The following is a 9,557-nucleotide window of genomic DNA, read 5'->3' as shown; positions in this document are numbered from 1 at the left end:
GAGGAGAGGAGAGGAGAGGAGAGGAGAGGAGAGGAGAGGAGAGGTAGAGGACAAAGGAGTGAGAGTAAAAGTAAGAGAGCATGGTGGGGGCTGAGCACCCCTTTTTATTGTCTTCACTGTTACTAGGTAACTGGGGAGGAGTTTAGCCTGAAAGTCAGAAGCTTGGGCCATTGCTTATGTGACTACTGACCATGCTTCGCTTGTGGGGGCTGTGGGAGGTGGTACCTTAGGCAGGGGCCAGAGTTCCAGGAGCATGAGGGAATGCCTACCGTGTCATGTAGGTGAATTATGACCATCAGGGTTCAGACCTCAGCTCGACTGGATACCAGCCTGCAACTCCCCACATACATACACAAGATACCAATATACAAATACATATGCACACGTGCATTTTGAAAACAATATAATCATTTACTTTTCGTAAATGAATAGGTAGTCAGAGGGTGAAGTTAGTTATAACTTGAAGACCATGGCAATGGTGGGGTTAGGTATGGAAAACACTCCTCTCCTTCGATACCCTCCTAAGACACTCATAATGGGATGTAGCTCCCTCCAACTTGATTTATATAGCTCATGACATTTTCTGACAATGTTTTTTGTACATCGTTATATCCGTATTTTATCATCATCCATATTTCAAAGGTTTATGAGTCCACATTACTAATATTGAAAAGAAAGTCGGAAGCTTGCAGTTAACCCATGACTCTAGCATTCGGAATGTCTTCCCTTGTCATCCCTACACAGAGTTGCTATATAACATTATACTTACTTACTGGCACCATTTATCCAGGGAGCCAGGAACTAATCCATCATAAAGACATAAGGCAAATGTATTTATTTGGGAGCTGTGAATAAAATTTAATTGTTGATACAAAAGTGGAAAATTGAATTCAAGAAAAACAAAAATGATAGGGAGGACTAGAGTATCACCCGAAGCTTTCAATAATGGATCAAAATGTTTCCCTTATATAGCATTCATGTGCGGTAGTGTGTTATTTATGTTTCATAAAAATTAAATGAATATTTCATTACAAAATAGTTTAGATACTGGAATTTGTTTCAACTTTCTTTTCTTTTCCAGTTAGTTGGCTGGCATTAAAACTAAATATGGGGTGATAACATGGCCCAGGAAATAAAGTACTTGCAACACAGGCAGGAAGACCTGAGTTTAGATTCCAAGAACACATAATAAAACTAGGAATGGGGGTGAGTACTAACTGGCAAAGTGGATATAAGGATTCCTAAATCTCACTGGCCAGGTGCTCTGTCCAATCAGTGGGCTCATATTTCAGTGTGATACCCTTTCTTTTAAAACAGTATTGAAAGCAATGAAAGACTCACAATGTAGACCTTGGTCTCCACCCATAAGCACACACAGAGAGACACAAGCACACACACAAAAGGAACTACAGATTTGGTCATTGCAAAATTTCTCTGAATATAAGAGTCTTTGGCCCTCAGATACAGTCTAGCCTTAGAGTGTTTGCCAAGCATGCCAATGCCTCAGGTTCCATCCCTATTGCAGAAAAAAAGAAAGGGAAACCTATTATAACTATTCTAAAATTTTAGCAACAGACATAGTTGGGTGATACCAACATTTTCTCTAGTTTCCTGAAATGGATATTCAGGCCGAAACACATTTGCATTCTAAATGGAAGGAGGAAATTGGACCTGCACAATTTGACACCCAATAGCCTGTTTCTGATCTTCAGCCAAGTTGTGCTTAGGCTCCCAATTCTTGGGTTCCAAAGAGATAATGATGCAAGCTTAAGAGAGAAAGAATCTATATATTGGAACCTCTGTATCATTACCTTGGTAAAGTTGATGTCTGGAGAATTTTGGTTCTCTTTTATCCCTTTACTGTTAACTTTAGGAGGAGTTGATGAGTTTGCTTAAACAGTAACTTTATTTACTTGCATTAGGAACAAATTAGCTGGAAAGGTGCCAGTGTGAGAGGAACTTCTGCTGAGCTAATATGAGTTCACAGAATCGAGTTGAAATTATGTGTTAAAATTTTAATAACACTTTGTTATGTATACAATTAAAGGCCAGTGGAATCAGAGGTACATTACAAAGCAGCAATCCCCCAGAGGCCAGATTTAATGAATAATTAATTCACACATGTGTCTTTTCATATTTTTGGCTTGTTAGTGTCTCTTTGAAAGATAAATAATGTGCTTCACAAGAAATTCCTAATAAGCCTGCATTTCAACTCCAAACAAGCTTAGTTCCAGGTAGAGTATTATGTGATTCAGTAATTCACTAATTCAGTCAAGTTCTGACTCTTGATTTTCTAGGGACCCTCAGGTTATTCTTATCCATAATTTAACTCCGTTGTTTTGAACTGGAATGAGCAATTTTTAAACCCTGTGCATTAGCCATACAAAGGAAGAGATTTTTTTATGCTACTTCTGGATGATTATGCAAGGTACTGAGATCATATTTACCCTCTGTATGGCCTCCGCTTGCCTTGTCTGTTCTCCCTTCCAATTCCATATTTGCCTCACTTTATTGTCAAATAGATTCATCACCTCCATAGTATGTAATGCTTTTCTTTCTGAGTCTGGAATGTTTCATTTAATATGATACTCTCCAGGTCAGTCCATTTGTCTTTACAAACACAATGTTATTCTTCTACACACTTCTGTTATATATGTAATAAGTATGCATATATGTTATATATATATATATGAATGTCTATACTAATTTCTAAAAGAGATGTAATAATTTAGATCCCATCAGCAGTGTATGAGGGTCTTGCCCTGCCTCAATCTCACCAGTGCTTATTATTGTTCATTAACTGATGATAGACAGCCATTGATACCAAAGGGAGATACAATCTCAGTGTGTTTCAATTTGTATTTCTCTCATTTGGAACCTTTAAATATGCTTTGTGGGTTTAGTAGATCTTTGTACATTATGACTTTATTCCAACACACCAATACATTCCTGATTGTTCCATTGTGTAGAAGATAGTACTTATGGGCAAGAGATAGTTAGTTAGTCAGTTAGTCAATCGATACAGTATAGATGATATTTTATTAATTTGTTAGTTAATACAATAGTGGTTAGTAGGTTTTATTTGTATTTTTCAGGCTACCAAAGAAGTTATTGTGTAACTCGGGATTAACTCAGAACAATTCTCTAGCGCCAGCCTCCCTAATACAAGAGATTACAGGTGGGAGCTACCAGGATTGTTATCACTGCTAGGTTACAGAAGCTTTGTAACATGCTGCACTCCTCTGTGCTTATCTTTCCTGAGCCTGAAATCCTGTAGGTGACTTAAAGTGCTTCCCTGTGTTTCTCTGTGTAGTCTCTATGTTTTAGGTTTTGTTAATGTTGTTTTGTTTCAAAGGGCAAAACAGTTTTAATCATGGTAACCAGAAGTTGCAATAAAACACATGTGTATCTACAGTAAGATAAATGAACACATTGAGGTAGAGTCAAATCATGAAGTATCATTCAGCATATTTCAAAATATTGAAGAAGATCTATGTCAAGATCAGATCACTAGATTAAATAGAATCCCAGCCTAATAGGTCAAAAGAGACTAGTGATAATACCATGCATTGTATATTTGCTCTTTGTCCCAAATAGTGAATTCGTGGGTCAGAAATGAAAGCACAAAGGCAGTTGTGAGAGCTGTGGGTGCTGGTCACAAACAGCAGGACCTGGACATCAAAACTGAGTCCTCTGTAAGAGCAGTATGTGCTCTCTTTACAAAAAAAAAATTCATTTCTGAGATTATAGTATAACCACACCATTCTGCCTTCCTTTGTCGCCCTCCAAAGCCTCAATTCTTCTTGCTGTTTTTCAAAATCATTGCCTCTTTTAAATTAATTGCTTGTGCATGTATATATGTATATTTATGTTTACTAGTGAATATGATGGACAGACAGCTCTGAACTCAGACAAGCAGACAAAGAGGATACACCAGACATCAGTACATGTGTGCCTCTTGGGACAGACTGATTCCGTATCTAGGCTGTATTTTTGCTTGTCCCTTCCTTTTTTTCTTATAAGCGGTGTTTTATCTAAATTGCTCCTGACATTAGAAGAAATGCAAATATTAAAGCATGACATTTCACAGATCTTTTGAATGATTGTGAATTGAGGTAAATATCAAGAAACTTGATGGTAAGTGGAATAGTGGTTTGATTAAGTAATACTTATAGTGAACAAAATTTATATAGAAAAATTCATTAAAATACACTCCTAGAAGATCGTTTTTCTTTCTATATTATATCCATTTCTAGAGTTCCGTCTGAGAGTAAATGTGATCCCCACCAAGTGCAAACAGAATGACAGAATCAGTTTTTCCTAAACACTACCATATGCTTTGTCAGTGGATGATCCTCTATACATTAGTGGTCCCATATTCTTTTATCATCTACTGACCCAGTGATATGGGAGTCATCTTGGTTTATATCACTTTCCTCTATGATATTCTCCTTCTAACAAGATAACCTAATACTAAGTTTCTCATACCATATCTCTTTCTGATAACTGATATATAAGTGTAGTGTGTTTGTTCTTGTGGTGCTCTCTGGAGTGATTATCATTATTAGTGAATTGTTTACTCAGATCAAGATGTCTCTCTTTGAGCTGTTTATTCAAATCTGCAGTGATAACGGTGCTTATATCCCTTATAGTGTTAATGTGAAGGCTGATAATGGACATTTTAAGTAACTATCTTAGTAGATGGCATTCAGTTAACACTTCAAGTTCTAATCATGAGGATGGAAGTGCCTGTCTAAACTCTATAAACAGTGTACAATCTAAAATAAGATGACATTTTTTTCTACCAGTAGTATCCATGCACTTGCCATTTTTGGATGACAATTTCAAATGCCCTCATACTGTCTCAAGAATAACCAGAAACTAGAAACAATTATAATATGTTGATAGGGGATCAATAAGCTACTGTCCAATCAGTGAGTAGTTTCTGATATTTTTGGCAGGATTTCTTCCTCCATTTATTCTCAAATCTCACATTATAATAGCGGAAATGCAGACTTTTCCTCTTAGAGTTCCTTATTGTCCCACCGAGTCTGGCTAATCATTCCATCATTGGTTTCAGCAACAATTTTCTACCATTTTCATTTTAACGTTCTGTTAAGGGTATGAAAGTGATCCTATGATTCTGAGCTAATTTACAGGTGTTTCAGGGTTTATTCATAGATTAATGGTATGAATGCTTTACTTTGTTAATTCAGTCTAATTATAATTTTGATTATATTTAGAAATTTAAATTTGTCTGTGAAGAATGCATATACATTTATAAATTGGGATATTTTTCATAATGACTTTTTCATATTGAGCATTCTGTTATTAAAATAGTACAAAGAGGTGGAAAGAAGAGTGAATAAAGAGTAGGAGAGAGAGAGAGAATAGACATGTGCTTTAGAACTCTAATCTTTGATGCTTGATCAAGATAAAATATTTATATATAAATGCATGGTACAACTACTCTGTCATGATATAATTATATATTAACCACATTAATTTTAAAATATTTATTTTTATATATTCGTTTATATGCTCCTTATATGCAGGTACCTGTTAAGGTCATAAATAGGTGCCAGATTTTGTGAAGCTGAGGTCACAAGTGGTTTTGAGTTGACCAACTTGGGTGCTGGGAACTTAACTTGAATTATCTGACATAATAGCAAGTGCTCTTAACTAGTGAGCCATTTCTCTAGCGATATATTTGTTTTAATTTTAAATTATTAGCTAAATTTAAATTTATAATTATATCTAAAATGTTAATTTTGAATAGTGTATGCTCCTGTACATGTGTAGGCTTCAGTATAATTTAATTTAGAAAATTAATTTACGTTAGGGTCATAATCCTTAGGTAACTAAGTTTGTATTTCTCAACCTCTGTGCTTCTTGTATGAGCCTAAAATACCCTAGCCCCTATCTCAAAATCTTCTTGTTTCTATCAGATGGGTTGTAAACATGAACATGAGTCCAAGACTTTGTGATAGGGTGGAAGGAGGGATGTTTAGCAACTCAGTACCAGCTGCTTTTGTAGAGGAACTGAATTAAGTTCCCAGTATAACACTGGGTGTCTCATGACTTTAAATTACTCCTCCTCTAAAGGAATCAAGCCCATTCTTGACTTCTTTAGTTCCCTACGATCATATTTACACACATGCACACACACTCATTCATATTTTTTAAAAATATATAAAATGACTAATAATTAGAGAATAAGTAAATATTGTTTATTACTGTTTTCTAGATTATTATGTCTAAAACTGAAACTTTAATAATGGCACTTGGCATATTTGTTGAACATGTCCAAGCCAAGCATTTACATTATCTACAAATTATTATTTTTCCTAATTCTGCTTTTATCATCATCAAAGCAAAAACTAGTCTTATTGGTTGAGGTGAATAACTCTGGATCCTGGAACCAGAAAATGAAAAAAATCCCATCAAGAATATGCTTATATGAAGATCAGGCATAACCATTAGAGCTGGATTCTATTGAGATAAATTCTCACACTTACAAAAAGAAAATCTAAAGACTCCAGCTTTCAAGACTACCTAAAAAATCATATTCATGAAATTTGCAGACTTAAAAACTCTCAGAAATAATTCTAAATAAATAAATTTTATATTTTTAAATTATATTATTAAAAATGTATCAAGCATGGAAAGCTTTTATTAATTTATATTTTAGTTTCTACATACTACTGCTGTGTGTTCTGATAAAGAGATAATAAAATATACAGTATGCTAATTAGGAACTTAAGGCTAAGTCACAACAGTGATCCAGGGAATGAATATTTCTATGTTAGGGAGAATATTTATGGTTTTGTCCTATGTAGGGGAGGGAATATTTACAGTTCTTTATATGAGAACAAAAACCAAGATTTTTTTTCAAAGTTGAAAAGGAAATGGAAACTCTAGTTATATGAACGCTAACATGAAACATAAAATGGTTAATTTTATTATTTTGTTATCTTTAATTTATTTGAAACTGTATACATGAATGCTGTATCTACAATACTACTGCACCATCATCTTTCCAACTCCTTCCATGACCCCCTTCTCTCTTACTAAATTCATAATCACTTTCTAAAATTAGTATCAAATCCATAAACATATATCACATGTGTATTGAGTATATGGTATTTCCTACAGTAAGGAGTCCAGTTATTGTCACTCTTACGAACCCAGGTTCAATGCTGACAACTTGAATTTGGAGTGCCTATGTGGGAGCTTATCTTCAGAGGAGAAAACTGATTCTCTTCTAGCAGGTATTGACCTCTTCATCTGTTTAATACCATGTAAAATTCCCTCTGTTCATGTTGCCATGTCAACTAGTATCATTATAACAGTCTTTTTTAGGCAATCATATTATTGAAAAATCATTAATACATTAGCCTCATAATGTTAATGTGATAATATCTTGAAGCAGCCATACTGGTCCTTTGAGTCTGCCATATATTTTTCTGTCCCTCTTCCATGATTTTCTTAAGAGTTGTAGGGATTGCATTTCAGTTGTATCAGTCAGAGCCAGACATGACAAAGTCAAATATTCTCTGCATTTTTTCCAGTTGTGGATCTCTGCAACAGTCTGCATATATTTCAAAAAGAAGCATGTTTGGTGAGCGTAAGACCTACATTTATCTCTGGCTGCAAAAATAAGTATTTAGAATACAGTTTGAAATTAATATTGGTTTCAGAAAATTGTAATACTGGCTTCTTCTCCTAGTTCTATGAATCCTCTTGCTAAGGTTACTTGGCTAACTTTAAGGTAACAAGCATTAATTCCATCATATTGAGTGGGTCTCAAGTGCAGTATACAATTGTCAGTTATCTCCAATAAAATCACCAGTGTTATACCACTGTAGATATCTTGCCAGTCCAATCATTTTGTAGTTCATAGATTTTACAGGTATGTACAACTACCTATTGCTTTTCTTTGGGTAGTTTGTATAGCATCTTCCCTATTTTGTGAGAATCAAGTCCTCAAGGAAGAGATTTCCATATTAGTTCTAACTCAATTCCTCCAAATCCTATACCTAAAGTGTGTGAAGTCCTCAGCAACAGTGACTTATTTTTACTTTCATGAAGGTAACCAAAAAATATGATTTTAAGTGTGTGTGTGTGTGTGTGTGTGTGTGTGTGTGTAGATGATTCAGCAGCTAAGAGGGCATGTTGCAGATGGCTCTGTGCTGCCTGCTTTCCTGGGAAAGGCTGTCTGGAATGAGGAATGAGTCAAATACTCAGGTGGCTCCTTGTGAACCAATCCCCTAATGAATAAAGGAACCAATCACTAGGCCAGTAGGCAGGACTTCTGGGTTGGATGGAGGAAGAGAGGAAATAAAGTGAGAATTATGTCCTTTTTGGAACAGGGAGAGTAGAAGGGTAAGATGTAGCTGTTAGAGTTTTCTGGTGAATACTTAATTGATTCACCACAGGAGGAATCAGATTCTAATAAGGCTCACAAGATTAGGTTTCAGTTGTTGTGCCCAGAGATTGAGTTACCATTCTTTCTGAACTAGCTTTGTGTTGTGTTTTTCTTCATGCAGCAGCTCATCTGGGTTCAAGAGAGAAAGATACAGTGGCCAAGCATGGGTTTGACTGAGATGACCCACAAAGGCTGTGAGGATTTGAAGCACAAGGTTGGTGTGGTAATGACTCACCAGTGGAAACCTAGCAAGCTGGGTGGAGAGATTGTGGAGTTCAGAGTCAGAATCTCCACAAGATAAAAACATGTCAGAGGGGAGTGGGGGAGGGTATGGGGGGACTTTTGGGATAGCATTGGAAATGTAAATGAAGAAAATACATAATTTAAAAAAAAAGATTGTATTTTTCCAATTAAAAAAAAACAACAACAACAACAAAAAGAAACAAAAAACATGTCGGCCATTGCCCACAAGTACATGGCCAGCTAGGCTGTTGGGGCAGAGGCACATGCACGGGAACCTGCCAGTTCTATCTTTTTAAATATTTCCCTCAACAAGGGCATACCATTCTTGCAATGTATATGGATTTGTTTCTCAGAACCCAGACAAAACAACTTACCATAGCTTTAATTCTTGTCCGAAGGATTTGATACCTACTTCTAATCTCTGGAGATAACCTATATATGTACACATACCCACATATGGATATATACACATTTATCATATTTGATAAGTAATACAAATATCATATTTATATCACTTAAATGTTCAGTGCATAGGTAATTTTCTTATTTTACAATTAAAGATTAGGAAAGAAGAATAATCTGATTTTTTTCTACAACATTATGTGAATGTGGAATTATAACAACCAAAGGACTTCTCTTCCGGTTCTTCTGAAAAGTGATATTGTATCTGGATCCCTCAGAAGCAATATATCTATTGGTTTTATGATACGCACACTGAAATTCTTTAAGAGATGTTTATATAAAGGTCAATAATCCACTTAAATCTTCTGTTTAAATGTAGCATGATGTACTTATGACAGGAAGCAGGCAGAGTGTAGTATTAATTAAATAGAGGAGCAAATGTGTCAGGAGGTAAACTGGTTTTAAATTTTAATCATTTCTTTAA

This window comes from Mus caroli, chromosome 6 (genome assembly GCF_900094665.2).
Source record: "Mus caroli chromosome 6, CAROLI_EIJ_v1.1, whole genome shotgun sequence".
Lineage (NCBI taxonomy): Eukaryota > Metazoa > Chordata > Mammalia > Rodentia > Muridae > Mus > Mus caroli.
The sequence above is the reverse complement of the archived record's forward strand: the minus strand, read 5'-3'. Positions refer to the sequence as shown.